This window comes from Rousettus aegyptiacus, unplaced genomic scaffold (assembly GCF_014176215.1).
Source record: "Rousettus aegyptiacus isolate mRouAeg1 unplaced genomic scaffold, mRouAeg1.p scaffold_m13_p_8, whole genome shotgun sequence".
Taxonomy (NCBI): domain Eukaryota; kingdom Metazoa; phylum Chordata; class Mammalia; order Chiroptera; family Pteropodidae; genus Rousettus; species Rousettus aegyptiacus.
The window spans coordinates 52,141,149-52,159,233 of record NW_023416311.1 but is presented as its reverse complement, the minus strand read 5'-3'; the positions used below and the strand labels follow the sequence as shown (position 1 = coordinate 52,159,233).

At 32.8% G+C, this 18,085-nt stretch overlaps 1 long non-coding RNA gene across 1 annotated transcript in view; it reads right to left on the bottom strand.

Moving 5' to 3' along the window:
* Positions 1 to 1,203: 1,203 nt before the first annotated feature.
* LOC118606850 overlaps positions 1,204 to 18,085 on the bottom strand; it is a 169,015-nt gene continuing 152,133 nt past the window's right edge. The window contains exon 4 of the long non-coding RNA XR_004952663.1: positions 1,204 to 1,927. This is a non-coding gene — a long non-coding RNA (uncharacterized LOC118606850). The remainder of the gene's footprint in view (positions 1,928 to 18,085) is intronic.

Below are 18,085 nucleotides of genomic sequence, written 5' to 3'. Positions count from 1 at the left end.
GAAAATCATAGGACAAACCCAGATTTAAGGGTTAAGGATCAGAAAAGGCTATGAATCCTGGGAGATATGTTTCATTTGGGGATGTGAGCAGATTTGTGGAGACAAGCAACCATAGAATTTTTTTTGCAGAAATTTCTTATATTTAAAATTTCATGCTTATTATCTTATAGATACATATGCATGTGGACATATAACTTTCGAGAGCTAAATTCTCAGCTTGCTTTACACATGGCAGTGGACCTTCTTTGGCTTTCTTTGTACAATGTATGCCCTATCTGATTTCTTTGTATTTCTGATGTGATAGGGATTTATTAAAGACTAAAGTAATCCAAATATTGTTTATCTCAGTTCAAGGCTATAGGTGCTATGTAACACCTAAGGAACAAATCTTTTTTTTTAATAGATCAGCCTATAAAGAATAAAATATTAGTCTCCTTAGTTTATAAAATTCTACGAAATACATACAATTCTTTGGAAAGATTTCGTTTCACACCAACTTTAAATGTAGCAATTTTTTGTTACAAATAGTATAACAAACTATAGTTTGAGTACAATATACTTAATCCACTAGCCTTGTTCATTGTTGTTTCGGTACAAAAGAAAACACATTATGTCATCATTTGAAAAAAGGTCACTTGTTTTATAGAGTGATTTTCTGTTGTTTAGACATTTTCTTATTTTCAAGCATTGTCACATCTGACCTTTAGCTTTAGATGTAACTTTTGGCCTTTTGCTTCTACTGTTTCACTAAATACCTTTAAAAGTAAAATAGAAGTGTACTGCAGGAACTGGTTTGTTTAAGGAAGTGTAACACAAATGCAATGTAAAAAAATACAGGAGAAAAGAATAGACAATTATGTAGATATACTTTCTAAATGGCTCCCGATGACAGAAGGTATAAAAACAAAAATTACTATCTTCTTTCCAATCTTAATTAGTGTTGTTCTATGAGTAGAGTCTTCCTAAGAATCGAAATACTAAGAAACTACCTAACACTTCAAGGTAGGGAGGATTATATGAGGATTCTTCTTACGTGGGATTCTTGAGTATCCGTTGTCTCTGATTAGTTTATTCTCATTCTTCTTCTTCTTCTTCTGTCTTCTTCGTTGTCTTCTTCTTCCTCTTTCTCCTCTTCCTCCTCCTCCTCCTCCTCCTCCTCCTCCTCCTCCTCCTCCTCCTTCTTCTTCTTATTATTATTTGGTCTATGAATTGTAGTGTTTTAAAAACACTTGATAGGGAAAGAGAGCTGAGAGAAGCATCTGCATGTGGATAGCTCCTTACTTCATGCAAGTAGTAAGTGTGGAGTTTCTTCAAAAGTCTAGACAGATGTGTTTCACAAATCTCAACTTTCATAAAAGAGAGGAAAGTAGTTACTAACATATATTAAGAGACAGATGTCAGCATAAATCTTAAGACACAACTAAATAGATAAAAATGGGCCTTAACATTTAGATTTTTAACTGCAAAAATCTTTATAATCTGATACTGAGAAGCTTGACCTCTGAGTAAATGAAAAAAAGGTAGATGTGAGAAAACAGATATATGGGTTATAAAAGTTTCGGTCTAAAAATATTACAATTAAATTTAAAAGAAAACACAAACAGAAGTATCTTCATTTATATCCATCGACTTCAAATTATTGCATCTTCACATTGCTATATAACAAATTGCCCCAAAATGTAGTATCCTGAACAGCAAACATTCATGATCTCACTTCTGGTTAGTCAGAAATTTGAGAATGGCTTAGCTGGGTGGTTTTAGCTCAGGACCTCTCATGGCATTATAGGTAAGATGATAGTCAAGGCTGCAGTCATCTGAAGACTTGCCTAGAGCTGGAAGATCCACTCACAAGCTCACTTAATGGTTGCTGGAAGAGGTCTTGGTTCCTCACCACATGGGACTCTTCATAGTGTAACATGGCATCTGGCTTTTTTCAGAGGGGGAGAGAGGGAGACAGGAAAAGAGAGAGAGGGAAGGAGGGAGAGAGAAGGAGAAGGAAAGGGAGAGAGAGGACACAAAAGGGAAACTTCAGTGTCTCTGTAACTTAATTCAGAAGCGACATACCATCATTTTCGCCATTTTATATTGATGAGGTTAACTGTCATAATACCAAATGAGGTATTTAAAACAGAATACATTTATTTCAGTCTTTCTAAAATCCCTATTTTATTCATTTTTTCTTTCTATAAATATAAATAATTTAAAGATGTGTTGTGATGATCGATTTAAATGGACTGTATGAACATTTTATGGGGATACATAATGCATATATATCTGTATATGTGTGTGTATATTGTCATCTCTTCAGCTTATTTTCTTTATGTAGTCTCTGTTTTTTCTTGTGTTCATAAAAAAAGTTTTTGCCTTAAAAAATTTTACATTTCAATAGAAAAATAGAAACTCTCACCTGGTCAGTGCTTATATTTATGGATAATCATTCCTTAAAATTAGTCATTTCTTTAAAAATAATGTATTTTCTGAGTAGATTAAAGTGATAAATGGCAGCTTGAATTTTTCTGACATGCATACAAATATTCTATTACAATATCATTGCAAATAATGTATTTTAATATGCAGTCATATTTTAAGTGATAATCTTCTCATATTAAACCAAACCGTGATTTGTTAACAGGACATTCATCATGGACAATCAGATACATGTAGTTTTGAGGCTCTATTCAACAATTAGCTACTTAATAATTCTTAATTTAAAAATCTCATGGAAATAAATACAGTATTTTCTCTGAGGCATGATTCTGTATAATTTTGTTGAATTGTAGGGTATGGCAAATTAATTTTAAGCTAGTATATGTCTGAGTTGATTAGCTTATGCATTATATCATTGCATTTTAAACGTTTTAGTCACAAAGTGCCAATAACTCACAGATTCCCTTAATGTTGAGATAATTTACACAGGTAGCATTAAAAAAGTATCTTAAAGAGTGTTTTTCTTTTGAATGAGGTCGATTCATGGACACATTTTTTTTTTTTTTTTGGTCACAAATTGTCATATAGCAATAGTTTAAATTTTTATTTAAATTCTAGCAGGAACTTATGACTTAAATCTTAGCTATGTTAGGTATTATTTAGCTTTCATCACACATATTCTCAGACTCTTCCTTAAATTTAATAAGACTGGTTCAACTTTAACTAGGATTAATGTTCTCTGTCATTACCGAGAGGATCATTGCCGAAATACTCTTAGGGCAGTTTCCATGGGCTACTTTTCTGTTCTCTCACATTAAGGACTATTTTATGAAGATAAGAATGATATTAGTACTGCTGAGTCATAATCTTCCTTTGTAGAAATAAGCTTAGGAGTAACTTTGCTCTTTTATATAAATATATTGTGAATTAGAATTTTACTTGTTTGCATACTTGTCCATTTAAGAAATAAAAATTATAGCAAAACTACATTAACTAAAACCTTTTGCCATTTTTAGAATTAGTTTCCATTTTCTTCAAAATATTCTTTTAAGAAAATTGAGATATTTACAATAACAAAATCAATCATTTTGAATGTTACTGGATGGCACCAAAAAAAGTTTAATTTGATAGTTATATATTTAGTAAATATGTGTAAGTACCTATCTAAATGATCCATGTTGAAATTTATTTATTTGAATAAGGAAATTCATACATTCTAAGACCTTTAAATTAAACTAAATTGTCAGCCATTTGCAAGATTATCTTCTTTTATCAACTCAAAAAAATTCTGAGATAAATATATATGTTTTTTTAACACATAAAAAAAATGAGAGTAGACAAATCAAGTGGCTTGCTCAAGGTCATGCAGGAAAGAAGCGGTAGAGGTAGAAATGGTTGTTCTAATTTGTAGCAGAGTTCTTAAAACATCCAGAACATCTATTGCAGAAAAGTCTCCATAGGGAAAAAAATCAATGCATTTTCCAGTTTAAAATTACTTCCATTTATACCACTCCATCTCATAAAAGTCAGACATTTTTCATTCTTCATCTTATACAACCTTCTATTCCACAGAGCTGCCTTCCTCTTCCTTGAAATACTCACTTCTCATGTCTTCCGTATTGCAACTCTGGGTTTTCTTTGCCAGTAAGGTCTTTTACTCATCTCCTTCAGCTCCGCTTTTAAAAGTTGTAGTTTTTCTGAGCTGAGGCTGTGTCAGTTTTTCCTCAAATAATTCTATAAGAAAACTAGCTTTTTTGTTATCTTCTAATTCTCCTTCTACCATACTACTATCCTTGCTTACTGATCCTCCCAGGTTAGGAGAAAAGAAAAAAAGTCGTTTCATGCTCTCTGGACTATGGCAGGATTTTAAAGATGATATATTTCTGGTCATTTTCTAGTATCTTTGGAGACAGCCCATGCTGGTGATGCGATGCCATGGTTATGCATGGCAAATATATCTCTCTTTCTGCTGTTCAGTCTGATCTTCATCCTCTGCCCTTGGCGGCCAATGATCTTCCACTTTTTTAGCCTATCAGACCCCTTACCTCTTCAGGAAGCCTTGGTGCGTGGGATCCAGATAACCGCATGCTATTTCTCTTCTGTGCAGCAGGCACCTGAGTCAAAAGAAATGTTCAAGCATCTTTGCTTCTACCAGCTTTGGGAATGGAGTGATCCTCAGGCTGAGGCCTTTTTTTTTGAAGCCACGGTTGCTTCAGCTAGCCCTTTACTCTTTCAGATCCCTCTGAAATGCCTTAGACACCAGTCTACCTCTCTCCAAACTAAAAGATAAACATATTAAGCCCTCCGAGTAATTGGATTAAAGCCCTTCCCTTTTCCCTTGGAGGCCCAGGCTCATAGTCATCTCTTAAGAAATCATTACAAATAATCTCTCAGACTCCATTCTTCTCAACCTTTTCATACCCTCTGGAAATGAAAGGTTTCTAGAGTTATTTGACCTAGAGCTTACTTTGCTTAGAGTTTTTTGTATCTTACAATGCAATTTATTTTGGAATATAGCTCACTTGATTTGTCCATTTTAGCATTTGATTATAATAAGTGAAGATCTATGAATAAAGGAAATTTCTGAATTTATTTCCCAATTCTTTATTTTGTGAATGTTCTTTAAACCTTGCTGTTTATCAAGCATTTTGAATGTAAAAAAAAAAAAAATTATTTTCTCTTAGTGCTAAGGATCTTCAGAATTTGCTAATCTTTAAATTTAAGACAACTACAGTAGTGAATTTGAAGAAGCTCACATTCTTGTTTGAGCCTGTATACAAGGAGTTAGGAGTCATTTATCAGAAATTCAGGAATTCCTGAGCTGATGTCTAAGGGTAGAGAATTTATATTCATAGAGTTGCCTAGGTTTCACTTTTTCACAATTAATACTTAACTAGTCTATAAAACTATTTCAAGAAAATTTAGAAAAAATATTTTTATATTTCAATGAACAATTTTAAAATTGATGTAAAAAATAATGAAGTATAACGGTTGTAACTGATATAGGTAATTAGGCAATTAGTCTCTAATATTAACATCATTATCCCAATTTTAATTGGGCATCGAAGTATTATAACATACTAGATGAAACAGCAAGAGTTAATGTACCAAGAAAAGACACATGTTTAGTTTTACCTCCAATAGCAATATTAGAATACTTCAGTTTATTCATGCTTTTCTTTATTCAATAATTTTTTTAAAGAAAACATTTTAAACTACTATAATTTGAGTCAATTGTCTAATTTGTATGAAATTATATTTAAATACAAATAATAAAAAGAGAGGTCCTATTATTGATCCCATATCGGGCACTCATCTAAGTGCTTTATTTGCATTACCTCTTCAAATACCACATATCTATGAGATAGTTACTAGTAATGTTTCCATTTTACATGAGGAAACTGAGGTTTAGTGAAGCTAGTAAACAGCTGAAGATCACACATATAGTTGAGTAGGGATGCAGGATTTCATGCCTGTTTTGTATGAAGGCAAAGCACACACTCTTAATGATTCCAGTACTCTGAATATACTAATTTCCTATGACATTTGTAATTCAGAGACACTTAATATTAAAGTCAGGGTGTTTTAAGGATCTTTTTAAAAATCAAATTTATAATAAATAATTTTTCCAAATTATGGGGATAATTTTCACTTTATTAGCATACAGCAGAATTTGTTATCTCTCAGTCATCTCTATGTATCTATATACAAACATATAAGAAAACATGCCCTGACAGCAGATTTCATTTATTCAGTTTTTAAAAATTCAAGATATTGATTTAGAAAAAATTGAGCTGTTATTTTTTAAAATTGTAATAAATGTATTGATCAATTAAATGCTCAAATTATCCAGCTATTATTTATGCATTGGTTTTACAAACATTAACGAGAAGAACTCTGGGGAAATATGATTTGGTGAAGATTGTACAAATGAAAAATTGGTTCTGTTTTGACTATTTGAGCCGAAGAAGTTTACCATAATTTTAATAATACCTTCAACATTTACATATGATCTGAATCATTTTTACTTGTGATGTATAAAGCAGGGAAGCTAATGTGATATTGTAAGGGATAAATCTGCATAATGAGTGATCAAAGAGCCTAAAGGGCTCCAATATAGGTCTCAGATTTTGTTTTACCTCTCATTTCTGCGTATTGATCAGGTGTGAAATTGTTCATTGGTTGTCTTAAGTATCAGTAAACTGCATTAAACCACACTTCTCTACAACTTACTGGAAATGGGTGAGATTCACTTTATCATTGATTCCTGCATTTAGATTAAAAAAGGTAATATCTAAATAGTGTTGTACTTTCAGTTCAAGTAAGGTTTTCCAGTGAATGAATCATTAGCTCTTTCAGGTCTGGTTAAAAACATCTCTTTTGTAAGAACCTTTTTACAAAGAAGGGCTTTCCAAGCAGCTGCATTTTCATAAAAATTATACTTATTAAGATTAAATTATCTAATGAAATACAGTTTCACTGGAGTGATAGGGTAGTAATAACACGTAAGATTTAGTTTAAGGACAATGTTAAATTCTCACCCAACAAAGTACTAAATAAATGCCATTTCAATGTTGTTATTATTCTATATTTATAAAATTCTTTCCCATGTCTAAATTTCTAGAATTTAAAAGTTATTAAATTTGTGAAATGTATTATCTCTTTCAGTCCAAAAGGAGTTAATACATTTTTGCTGAATTACTGAGTGTAAGGATTTCGATCCCTTTACAATTAGTCAGTGTTATGGGCTACATGTTGTTTCTCTCCTATAAATTCATATTTTGAAATCTTCATTTTCAATGTGGTTTGTTTGGAGATGGAACCTACCAGAAGTGATTAAGTTTAGATGAGATCATGAGGGTGGAAATCCCATGATGAGATTAATACCGTAATAAGAACAGAAAGTGGGTAGAGATCATACTCTCAGCCATGTGGAGATACTTTTAGAAGGTATCTTCACAATCTACAAGGAAGTGGACTCTCACCAGACACTGGATCTGCTGGTACCTTGATTTTAGACTTCCCAGTCTCCAGAACTTTGATAAAAAAGTGTTTGTTGTTTAAGCCACTAGTAAGTATATTGAATTAGAGCTGAAGATTCTGAAAAATAGCCAATCTGTGTTATAATTTCTTTGAAAGATACTCAAAGATGTCAGTGCAGTAGTAATACAGGAGAATATTCTCTCTTTTTCCAAGAGGACCTGTCTGTTTATTCATTCTCACAAAAAAACTTGAGATCATATTTGAAATGGATATTGCTTGATCTTTATGACTGAGATTGCCCTAAAAAGTTAAACTCTAACCATAAAATGACAAAAAGCTTATCCCTAACAGTAGTATTAATAATAATTTCATTTCATTTCTTCTTTCATTCACTAAAATTAAATATTGCACATTATCTTGTATAATGCTAACAGAGGCATATAGCTTAAGACACAGATTTGCCACAGTCTAAAAGAGGGCTCTTTTGTAGTCATCTGAACTTAAAAGTATAATCAAAAATGTTTGTAAGGCTTTAAAGTGATAACATAAACTTAACAGATGCTCTGGAATTATTGTTTTTTTTTTTTTTTTTTTTTTTTTTTTTTTTTTTTTTTTTTTTTTTTTATCCCACTGCTCCAAATCCTCTTGTGATTAGGTCTAAATTAGAACTACTTGCTTTAAGAGAATATTTTTGTCAAAGGAGTGGCCTTTTTTTGTGTGTGGTGTCAAAAAAGTGAATTTGTTGTAAGAGGAATCAAAATTCTTTCTTTTTCCTACACTTTTTTTCAATGTCCTGCAATCTCTTTACAATCCTAAACTCTATAAAATGCTATTAATTGCTCATCCTCAAAACATGTGGAATCCCATCTTTAAAAAAATCATGACGACCATAATGACAAAAAAATACATACACTTGAACCATCCTAACTAATAGATTCGTCATATTTTGATGAAACTACTAGACAAATAGAAGTCATTATAAACCAAGCCCAATGATAAGGAGCATTATCAGGTAGGAGAGAACTATCTGTAGGCAGAAATGTGAAATCATAATAATGAAGTTATTCTCAATTTCTCCATGAAATAAAAAACAGAGGTTTTTGAATGTCATGCAGAGTATTTTAGACTTGGTATAAAGCTGAATTTTTAATGTAATATACATTTATATATGCTAATTGGGAAGAAGCACTACCCTTCAATCAACCAGCTAAGCATTCATTATTCAATGTCAGTTATCTTCTGTTTAACTTTTGGATTTACATGGGACTTTCTAATTCAATGCATTTCAGGTATTTGCCTCTACCTCGCTGGGGTCTGAGCTAGCCCTGAAATGAAGTGAGCCCCATAGACAGTGTCTGATCTGCTGGTGGGATTCACTGTTTACAAACAATCCTTTTCACTCTAGGGACCCCAGCTAACTAACATAACTGGTTTAAAATTTTTAATTTGATTATTTTGCTACTGAATGATACCATCACCCAAGTTATCAGTAAAACCTCCTGGGAACTCTTCATACTTACTATTGAGAGAAGAAATGTTTGAACCTTTTTAATAGTGACTATTATACATGGTCGACAAACCAAGCAGAATATGTGTTTTAATGCTATACGTCTTAGCTGCTATCACAGATATACTACTTAAGGCACAAAGGAGAAATCCAGCTTGTGTGGTACCTTAGCTCACTATGCAGTGGTTGGTCCCTCTTAGTGGGAGAGGGAAAGGGCCCATGGACATGCTAACCAAGTGGCAGCGTGAGACTTAAGAGAGGATATCGGAAGCCAACTTAAATAATGTGGATTTTATTGGTTTTCATTATATTGATCCTAATGTTTAAAAAAAGTATTGTTATTGCAAGGAAAAGTGCTAGTGCCTTACAACTAAATGGCAATGATAAGTTTTTAAAGGGGTTGTTGTTGTTGTTGTTGTTTTGGTAGAAGAGCCACCCAAGCTTGGACTCTTTTACAATATCAAGACGCATCTTACTTAAATTCTAGATATTTCTTTGAATTTTAAGTTGGCTCTTGCCGCTTATAACTGACTCATTAGTTTGATTAGAGAATAACAATCTTCAATGTCAAATATATTTTGAGAGTCTTTGTAGACTATGTCATGATGTTACAACTTCTGATGGGTTTATGATGTCCTGAAATTCTCTCAATTTGTTTAATTTAATTGACTATGCTTATGCTTCAAATGATCTGTTTATGACTCTGGATCCATAACCAGAGCTACAAACATAACTTAGATACTACAACATCTTAAAATAGAAAATTGATAAATTATAATAAAAATCTCAAAGGTCCAGTATTTCAGCATTTTTTTTTGTATTGAAAAACTTGAAAGTTAAAAAAACAAAAAATATATTTATAAAGTATTTTATGGAAAAGAAATTTGTTGAGAAATTCAACAATTTTATGTTGTTTAAAATGGTTCAACAACAACAAAAAAACCACAAGGGAAACTGAAATAGACACATTTGTTACAGGTCCTTAGGGGTCACATGGGGAGGTCAAGGCAGAGTGCAGATAGGAGAGAGAAAAAGGCCCTGGGGCATGTGTCTTTATTAGGGTCCATAGGTACAGTGCTTTGAGGTTCCTGAGGCAAACCTGGATTGATCAACCCAAACCAAAAAGAGTAGGGTTTTGATAAGCTTCTTGGGGTCTTATCTTTGGAGCACAAGAGGAAGGCCCTGGGAGTCATGAAAGACTGTTGCTCACATTGAATATTGGGAAAGTCAAATCAGAAACTTGTATTTGCTTGTGACTCTGTGAGTTGTTATCTAGGGCTTGCGATCATGGAGAGGCTAGTGTTAGTTCAAGGCCCATATAGGCCACTTACACAAAATGGATGCTGAGAATGTACTATTATGGAGTAGTTTAGCTAAACTCTCTCTCTACACACACACACACACACACACACACACACACACACAGAGAGACTACAAGTAAAACTGGGAAAACCTACATAAAGTATGTGGAATGTATAAATGTTAATATCTTGTCTGTGATATACTGTAGTTTGGCAAATTTCATTGGTGAAACTGGGTGAAAATATACACAGGATCTCTTTTACAATTTCATGTGAATCTATAATTGTCTCAACAAAAAATTCTATTGAAGTATAAAAATAATGCATATTCATGACAAAATACTTAAAAAATACAAATGAAACAAAAGAGGAAAATAGTCCCTGTATAGATATTTATGGTAACTTTTATTTTCATCTTCAGAGCTCTATTTGAATTTTGTCTCATCAAAAAGGACTATTTTTGCCGTTCTACATAAAATATTACACTATCCTGTACTGCTTAACCCAATATCTTGTTTTATGTTTATTCATTTCATTTATTATCTACTGACATAGTTTTTCTGCACTTTTTAGTTGGTTGATTTTTTTTTTTGGTATCATTTATGAAAACCCAGGAGGATTGTACTCGATATTGCTAATATAATGATGAAAACAGCAGATTAGATTTCTACCTGCTTGAAAACCCAACTCTATTTTTATCATTGTATAATTTTCTAAGGCAACACTAAAATGGTTACAAAATATTCTGTTGAATGAAATTTAGAGAGGTTCAGTAACTTGCCCAAAGGTCAACAGCTGTTAAGTGGAAGAGGTATGATCACCAGTGTAGTGCTCCTACTATGACACTATGCTATGGTGACACGTAATTTCATTTAGGAAACCTCATCTGTACATAATGATTGTGTAATTCTTATATTTGAAAATTGCACTCTCTGATCATGACACATACATTTAAACTGAAGGCCTGAATTAAATTTAATTTTAGAACACATTGAATGCATCTGGAAATATGGGTTCTGTTTAGACCTTCAACAGTATTAGACAGGAGTACAATGAATACTAGAATTGAACATCAATTTCTCAGAATGAAATGGCAGTTATTCTTTTTTAATATGTGACACATCTGAAGCGGCTAAAGTTTAGATAAGCACTTAATAGCTTACGTTATAATTATTTTAAGGAATTCATCACCACTTATTTATTTTTCCTTTTACATAGTCTCTAATCTGTAGCACTCACCCTTATGGTTTTATTCATTTGACACATCTTAGAATATTTCATAGAATTCAATAAGTGTTTGTGAAGCTTTATAGTGACTTAAAAACTATATGTCACTGTATAATTCACACTAGTTGAATATGTGTTAGTCTGAGGAACTTTAAGAAAATAGCATAATATAAGAGTGAAGAAAAGGGGGCATTTTTGTCATCACAGAACAAATGTTCCTGCATCAAAATATGTCCCCACATTACAATGAAATGTCTCACCTAAAAGTTTTGAGGTGTTTAGTAAATAAATAAATTGTAAATATATTAAAATTACTAAAATACAAAATATTAGAAAAATCCACACAAAAAAACATAAAGATAGGTGACTATTCAATTTTTTCTTTTGTAACTGTATACAAAACACAGATTTGAAATCTAGGTAGAAACCTAAAATAATGCTAAATTCTAAATAAATAGGCTCTAAATTATACTCTAAATCTATCTACTTTTCTCCATCTCCATTGCCACAATTACCTCACTTTTCCTAATGCAATGACCTTTGTGATCTTCCTTTTTCCAAGATTATTTCCCTGCCTGTTTTAATCCATAATTCGCTTGGCATCTAGACTCGTTTTTGTCTCTCTTTCACTTAAATAACAACAACAGCATCAACAAAAAACAAAAAACAAAACGGATACAAGGAACTAGTAAGTGTTGGATATGTGAATGTGTGTATTACCTTGACTGTGGTTATGGTATCATGGGTATGTACATATGTCTAAATTCAACAAATTACCCAATTGTACACAGTAAATATATGCAGTTCTTGTAAAACACACTCCAAAAACAAGCAGACAAACAAACCAAAAACTATCCCTGGATTCCCATTGTCCTGAGAGTAAAATTCAGAACCTACCATGGATATCTCATAACGTCTACCTTAAGAAGCTCTCATTTACTTCTCTGATTTTATCTAGCAACCTTTTCCCTCTTTCACTATGCTCCAGCAACACTGGCTTTTTTTTTTTTTGTTATTGTTGTTTCTTGGAAATGCCAAGGCCTTTCCCATTCTATAAACTTTGTTTTTCTTGGGAGAGACTTCTTCTCCTCATTTAGATATTAGATCATATGTTACCTCCTCAGAGAGGCCACCTCAATGGTCCATCTAAAGTCATTTGCAGAGTGTATAATTTTTTTCTTTAAAACATGTATCTCAAATGGAAATCATATTACAAAATTATTTAATTGTTATCCATCTCTCCTTGCCACAATTAAGCTCCACAAAGCAAGTATCTTTTGTGCCATATTTACTATTGTATTCTCAGAACCTATATCAGTGCTTAGCACATATTTTCTCATGGGCATGCACCATCTCTCAGCCCTTGGATTTTACTCTTCTGACTTATAATATAGATTTAAATAAGAACAATGAAGAGTTAAATTAAGAAATAATATTGAAAATAAGTGACCATTAATAAATTTTCAAAATTGTTGAATACAGGCAGATGAGGAGAGTGTAAACATTGATAAATAATATCAAACGTGTCATTCCAGGTTTATTTATTTATTTTTTTGCCATTGTGTACACATGGTACAGGTAAATGATCTTTGGAACTTTTATGAGTAATGTAATGATGGAGAAAGGTCAGTTCTATCAGGTGAATAGGTTGAAAAGGAAAAAAAGCAAATTAAATAAAAGTGTTTGAAATTTCCCTCATGATTCTGACAGGTTTTTTTTTTCCTTTTAATAATTCTTCTGTTGTTTATTTTTGTTTGTTGAAGATATTCTGTGAGTCATTGTGTATATTTAGGAGACAATTTGACTCAAGAGCTTCATGAAATAGAGAGTTAAACCATCAGGTAATCAGAAATCAGTTTTAATTCCCTATTTGTGTGGAACTAAAATAGTACTCTTCAAAGGAAAATTATCCCAGCTTTTATATTCTGTATAATAAATACTAAATTGTTAGGACAAAGCCCTTTCCCACACACTAAACATTACATAATCAATTTTCCACTCTTTTATTTGCTTTCCCAAAGCACTGTCAGAATATTGTTTATTACATACTACAATTTTAGTTACATTAAAGCTTTCTAAATTATCAAAATCTTGCATGAATTAATTCAATGAAATGTTATAAGTAATATTCTGTTATTATTTTGAATAAAACTGTATTGATTGAATCCAAACAGTGGACATATTATTTAGGGGGTATGACCTAAGCACCATGAACGTAAAAAATTTTGCAAGGAAAATCTCATCATTTTAAGCTTGAAAACAATTTCATGAATGTTTACAGCAGAGAGAAATGTATATATAAGGAGTTATAAATGATCCAAATACTTGTCTGTGTATTTTATAAGAAAAGATTTGGTGAGTTTTTTTATTTATTTGATTTATTATTTGATTGCTTTAGTCTTGAATTGTCTAATATTTTAATTTTCCAGTTTATATTTCTTGTATAAATCAGTTAATGGCAGAGATTTTTGAGTGCTAAGTGCAAGAAACTGTGTGTGGGAAAAATGCTTATGATACAATAACTTTTCCTTTATGATAAATAAGAGGTTGTATTTAAACACAAAGTGAGGAGAGGGAAATCATAAGTAAAAATTTTAAAACTGAGATACAAATTTTCAGAAGTTACAGGATGCTGTAAAAGCGGATAATTGTGGGTACTAGTAAGGGAGCCTTCTCAACGATGACCAGGAGGATCTTTCTGAGAAGTCAAAATTTCAAGTGCTGCTCACATATTAAAAAGTCAGCTATCCATTTGTAAATTATATAAATGTCCAAGCATTGTACTATACACCTAACACTAATATAATATTGAATGTCAACTGTAACTGAAAAAAAATTATGTGAACCAAAAAATTAGTAGTAGTCAGCCATGTCTACATCTAAGCAAAAAACATTTCAGGCACAGGAACCAGCAATTCAAAGACCCTAAGACAAGTAAACATTGTGCAGATTCAAGGAACTAAATTAAAATTAGAGCGAAAGGGAAATCATGTTGGTTGAGATTGTATAGGATAGCACAGCATACTGAGACTTTTTGGCAATTGTAATATTATATCGTATATGAAGAGCAATTAAATTATTTTAAACAGGAGCTCACATAGTCCGATTTTTTTTTATGTGTATGTGTAATTATAGACTGGGAAGAGAATGAATTTGAGTGAAAGAAAAAGAGGAAGTGAGGAGATCATTTATAATACTTCTACATAAAAAACCATAGTGGCATAGGATGTAGAGATAAGTGGACTCTAATTATGTATCAGTGGTAAACATGATGGAAGTTGAGGGCGGAAAACAAAGATGTCTGTTGGGAAAAGCAGTTTCATGCATGCAGTCTTTCTGCTCCTACTTGGCCTCATAAGCATGGGCATTGGACTTGGAACAATTCCTTTCCAAGACATGAAGAACCCACAGAGCTTATGCCAGGCTTATCACATTGTGTGGGAATATCTTTGTTTTGTTTTATTTAGCTTAATGAATTATCTTATATTGTCTCTACTTAAAGTATGTATGTCATGTGGCACATGGCCAATTCTACTGTTACATCTGTCCTGTGATGGGAGGGGACAGGGTTCTTCCTACTGTGGCACAAAAGGTGTACATGTGAGCAGTTGTCCTGTGATGGCTGCCTGAAAACACCTGCTGGCCATGTGGGACCACTGCTCACTACTGAAGCTGATCTTGCTCTGTCTCTTCTCTGTGTGAGTCAGGTGTATTTCCATCCAGTGGTCCATTACATTGTGTTTTCCTTGATAACTCATATACCAAGATACAGTGGGCAGAAGTGTTTAGAGTCTTAATGGACTGGTAACAAGTACATAGCATGCTATTCCCTTGGGGCCGATAACTAGTGCATTAGACTCTGCTCTACAATAACTTGAATATTTTTTCACTCAAGGAACTAAAAACTTAGAAGGGTAAAGTTTGTAGTAGGGCAAAATCAAGTTTAGATTTGACCATGTTGAGCTTAGGTATGGTAGTGCGTATTCCTCATAGGAGAAATTAGAAAAATCTGACGTTCTTCAGGAAGCTAAGTTTTCATGTCATGAGAATGATCTCATGAGAATGAGATAATCTACAGAGAGTATAGAAAGAAAAGATGGGACAAGGAGCACGTCATAAGAAATGACATTTTAACATCTGGATAACAGAGAAATTGGCAAAGCCTAGTGTCAGAAAGCAGAGAATTAGATGGGGAAATTAAAATTATGTGTTGTCAGAACATGAGAGAAAAGCAGTTTAAAAAGCAGGGAGTCACCAGTTTCAATGCTGCTAGGTTGTTAAAGTAAATCTATGAAAGTACATATTGGCTTTGAAGAAATGAAGATTGTTAGTGATCTCTGCTGAAGCAGATTCATTGATGTGGTTGGTGGAGGGGGTGAGTGAAAGTCAGGTTGTAGTGGTGTGAAAGGTGATGTGATCTCAGAAAGTGGAGGTGAGGCATGTACGCATTTTTCTGAAGATGTTTATGGAGAATTTTTGATGATCAGGAATATGAAATCAAAGGAGGCTAAAATTACTGAACCTGGAAAATGAGAGCAACTTTATATGTTGATGAAAATGTAACAGGAAGATATTAATAAGTCAAGAGAGAAAAGGAAAAATGGAGAAAATGAAATCCTTAATTAAATGCTAGAGGAAAAGGTTTACCTATGATAGAAAAACAAAACAAGACATCTGGTTTTTTTGGAAGGGAAAAAGTGTAAGCTAAATGCAGAAATTGGTTGGTTTATAGATTTTGTCATGGGGAGATAAATGAGTACTACTCCAAAAGTTAGTGTTTTCTTAAAGATGTGAAAAGCAAAATTAATGGTAGAAAGTAAGAGGGAAGTCGATTCAGAGGAATGAGACTCTGGGAGAGAACTTATTATGTAAATTTGAATTTATAATGGCATTAGTCATTAATTAATGGCCAATTTCATAATATTCTCTAACGATATTTTGATGCATAGGTTGTTGGCAATCTAGACCTAGTTTTACTCACTAAAATGGATGGTAGATGGGGCATATAGGTGTAGGCATGGAGAACATGGATGATTAAATTCATGCAGATATACCAAGTGTTTCATGGTTAGGCTGCAGTGGTCTAGTATACACAAGACAAATAGGAACCTAGGTACATGCTACTTCTATAGTCTGAATATTTGTGGCCCCCCAAAAGTCATATGATAAAATCCTAATGCATAATGTGATGGTATTAGGAGGTGAGGCCTTTGGCCTTTGATTAGATCAGAAGGGCAGAACTCTCATTAATGAGATTAATGCCCTCCTAAAAGAGGCTCCATACAGCTCCTTTGCCCTCTTCTGACTTGTGGGAATACACACAGAGTTTATAACTCAAAAGAGGGCCCTCACCCAATCATGCTGGCATCCCAGTCTTAAAATTCTAGCCTTCACACTGTGAGAAGTAAATTTTTCTAAGCTAGCTAGTGTGTAGTATTTTGTTATAGCTGTCCAAATGTACTAAAGCAACTGTCATAAGCTACTTGCGGTAGTTAAACTGTGTGCTTCCAGAATTATTAACCAATTATCTGAAATTAATTAATATAGTCTAAATATTTCTGCTTCTACATCTTCCTTCTTAGTTACCTCCTTACCTCAAGGTAGAAAAACTCGATAGATAGATAGATAGATAGATAGATAGATAGATAGATAGAAAGAAAGATAGATATAGATGATAGATTGATCAATAAATGGATGCAAAGGATCTAAGATATAACTTTAAATAATCAGTTGAAAATATGCAAACCTTATGATCCTTCGAAAACTTAAGGTGGTCTTAGATGATTAAGAAATTGGAAACTTGATGAAATGTCCAGACATCACAGATTCTAGAGCAAAAGGCTTAAATTCTCATTTTTAATAACATCTTTTTATATACTCTAATTATCATCTCTCTGTCTTCATCAAAGTTTTTCTCCAAGTTCTGGCATATTAAGAGCCAAACCTCTAAATAAAGGATTCAAATTTTGCAGTATTGAATAGTCGGTTTGCTGCCGATTTCATTTTTGATAGTTGTGATCTTCATCTGAATGTGTTCTTTTCTAATGAGGTGGCTCCCATTGCATAGATTCAGTATGTTCACATATTTGAGAATAGAAGTGTGGCCTTTCTCCCTAAGTTTCCTCTTCCTTCTTTGGGTGCTATTACTTTTTAGAGGAGTGCTGATTGAACACTCTATAATAATGCCTCCATTATGATTATTTCATCATCTCTGGTAAATAGAAGCTAAGATTACTTTCTGAAGCTTCATATGTGGGATAGTGGAAAGTGCTTAAATTCACCAAGTTCCTTAGTTGTCCCTATTTATATTCTCCCCTAGACCTTGCTTTTCTATGCTTGGAAATTTTCTGGGCTCTGTTGGAGAATACACTTAAACTATAGGTTGGCCTATTCCCTGACCCTACTGAACTGGGAGCATCTTTCTTCTCTCAATCTGGTTCTGTCTAAACTTTATCTTCCAGAAAGTGTATCTGTGCAATATATTCTACTCAATGCAATAATTATCTTCCTTGTGTATTTTTTTAGGTAAAGAAATATTGAATTAATATAGCTTTTATAATTATATGTTTCATTTCTTTTGTTCTGATATGTTTAAAAAGATTGGAGCTATTTTTAAAAATCTGGCTACTAAAAAAATCAA